At 37.1% G+C, this 2,898-nt stretch overlaps 1 non-coding gene across 1 annotated transcript; it reads right to left on the bottom strand.

The window, feature by feature from the left end:
- Positions 1-265: 265 nt before the first annotated feature.
- LOC138822619 (U6 spliceosomal RNA) lies at positions 266-369 on the bottom strand. Its single transcript, XR_011370583.1, has one exon. It is a non-coding gene; the product is annotated as a U6 spliceosomal RNA (small nuclear RNA).
- Between the last annotated feature and the right edge of the window lie 2,529 nt (positions 370-2,898).

The following is a 2,898-nucleotide window of genomic DNA, read 5'->3' on the forward strand; positions in this document are numbered from 1 at the left end:
TACTCGTGGAGGTGGGAGAGAAGGAATGGTAGTGGAAAAACAAAGGAGGAGGCAACAATGCTTGATAGGAAATATACTTGATAGGAAATTACCTTACTCATTTAATTGTAACCCCTCTGCACAGTATTTTTTTTATAATAAAAGACATACAAAAATTAATTCAATGTATGATTATGGGCCAGTACTAGGATTTGAATTTATGGGCCTTCCACTTACTTTCACACTTCAAACTGGGATCTCTATTTGTCTTTATTTATTTATTTTTTAAAATCAGGAATGCTTCACAAATATTCAAGTCATCCTTGCACAAGGTCCATGCTAATCTCTGTATCGTTCCAATTTTTGTATATGTACTGCCAAAGTGAGCAATCTTTAATTTTTTGTTAATCTTTTTTTCAAGGATAAATCTAATAACACTGTCCCCTAATTTTGTATAAAATAAGTTTTAGACATATATTTAATATGTAATATATTTGTGAGATATATACATACTATTTATCTGCAGGAGTTGGGCACACTGCAACAATTGAAGGCACTGATTTAATTTCACTGCTGTCATTCTATTTTAAGACTTTTTAAAATCAAAACATAGATGACCATGATATCATCGAATGTCCTGTCCAATATAGATTTGTGTGTATCAGGCAGGCTGTACCTCATGTCACACAAGAGTGCAAGAATAATAGGGTTTAGCTCATTACATAGTGGCTTATCAGGACATAGGAAATATCCCTCAATTTGGTTGAGCTGATCTCCATTGTTTGTTCTATACTATGCCTCTGCTTTGGCTCTGCAGTTTACCATTTCAAGATGATATTTTGTTCTTTTGGAGACAGATGAATGGAGAAATGTACGTGGCCTCCATGACAATTACCTGTATCTGGTTAAAATTCATACTTTCAAATGGGATATTTGTCATCCCTGTAGAATATAAATGAGGACTCCCAAGCACCAGCTATCTACTTTGCAGCCATTGTAATTTTCATGGAAGCACTATTTTATAGGGACAAAATTATGGTACCAAATACGTCCTTCAGCAACTACCCTTGGGAAATCCTTATGCTCATGCCAAAGTCATTGAACTTCACATTGCCTTTGTCATCCAACACGATGTTATTGGATTTAATGTTTCAGTCATTTTCAGTTTCATTAAAGTAATGCACAGTCCTCACAATCTGTTTGAATAAACTCCTGACTTCATTCTTGAATAGGCGGTATGATTTTCACATTTGTCTAAGGAGGTCTCTGGATGGCCAGTTCCACTACCAAGTATTTGTGCTCATACATTTCCCTCACCTGATATGACCTGATCATGTGTGGGTGATGGAAAATCTTAATAATGTCCATCTCATTTAAACATTTTTTGTGGGTCCTGGGGCTTGATCTCTGGGCCTGGGCACTGTCACTGAACTCTTCAGGTTATGTCTACTGCTCTACCACTTGAGCTACAGCACCACTTCCAACTCTTTCTGTTTATGTGGTGCTGAGGAATCGAACCCAGGGCCTCATTTATGTAAGGCAAACATCTACCACTGAGCCACCTTCCCTGCCTGTCCATCTTATTTTTGATTTAACAATTGTTGAAATCTCATCTTCAGGATTATTTTCACTACAACCTTATTGACTACGAGGTGGTGCTAGGCCAAATTTACATATCCATAGCTTCCATAGTCAATGATTTCCTCCTTCATGGTATATTGTTCAGGGAAAATCTCCTCCTGCCATAGCTAATGATCACCTTCAAACTGTCTTGTTCAGTGAAAATCTCCTTCTCTGAAGAGCTTGAGGATAATTCATTATGTTCTTCCATCTTTCTGCGAAGATGCCAAGGAGTAAATCTACCTAAACTTAGCTAAGAAAATAAAAACCCCAGAGCAATAACCTAAAGGAAACTGTCAATGTAGCACTCAGTCCAGCAGGTCACTAGGAACTCTCAGCAATGTAATGGACTACAGAGACCACTCACAATGGTTGCAATGGACCAATCACAGCTTGGAATGAACCCACTGGATCTTCTTGTCTTGTGCCTGGAGGACTGTTGCCAAGGTTTCCACAGGGATGTGAGGTGCAGAGAGTGATGCCACTGGTGCTGCCATGGCAGAGTTGCAGGAACTTCAAGTCTATCAGAAAGTGCATTCTGTCCTTGTTGGCTTCAAGGTCCTAGGGTTGCTCCCAAATATTTTGTCCTTGAGTAGTATCCATGTCCTTATATCTGCTCCTGCCAGAACAGTGGGCATGTGCAGGAGCATACATCAACCAGTGGCTTCTATTCACTATATGTGCAAGTCTTGGAACTTGCTCCAACAATCTAAAAACAAAGTGGAATCCTATGTATTCCTAGATGCAGGGGACACATAACGAAGAGTTCAATTGGAAACTTTTCTTGACAATAAAGAGAAAATTCAAAGAAGTTGTTAAAGTATAAGAGGTGTCCCTCTTTGTTGAATTAGAACCTTCTTGCACAACTGCTTAAAATAATATTAAAGTCCTTATTTGTTATGGACTTGATTTAGTGTTTTGGTATCATATAATAAATAATTTTTGATCTTTAAAAAGTTGTAATATCAGTATGAACTTTGGTGTGTTTTTAATGGAATCCAAGATGAGGCCCATAGCTCTTGAGTAGATCTAAAACAATATCACATTCAACAATAGCATGTGGTTGAAAGTAGGCAAGTAGTACCAGCCTACTGTAAAGTGACTATTGCCAGGATGAATCTTCTGTAGAAATACTTTTTTTTTCCTTTTCAGTATTTACTAATAAAATACATCCATGTATTAATGGCAAGAAATTACTACTTTAATATAAATTATGTTCTCTATTCAGCTCAGTGAATTTTGACAACTATTTAATTATGTAATACTAAGAGTCCCCTTATAAAGTCAAAAAAATGGGCA

The sequence above is a fragment of the Dipodomys merriami genome, unplaced genomic scaffold, assembly GCF_024711535.1.
Source record: "Dipodomys merriami isolate MVZ:Mamm:240054 unplaced genomic scaffold, mDipMer1.0.p SCAF_113, whole genome shotgun sequence".
NCBI classification, from domain to species: Eukaryota; Metazoa; Chordata; class Mammalia; order Rodentia; family Heteromyidae; genus Dipodomys; species Dipodomys merriami.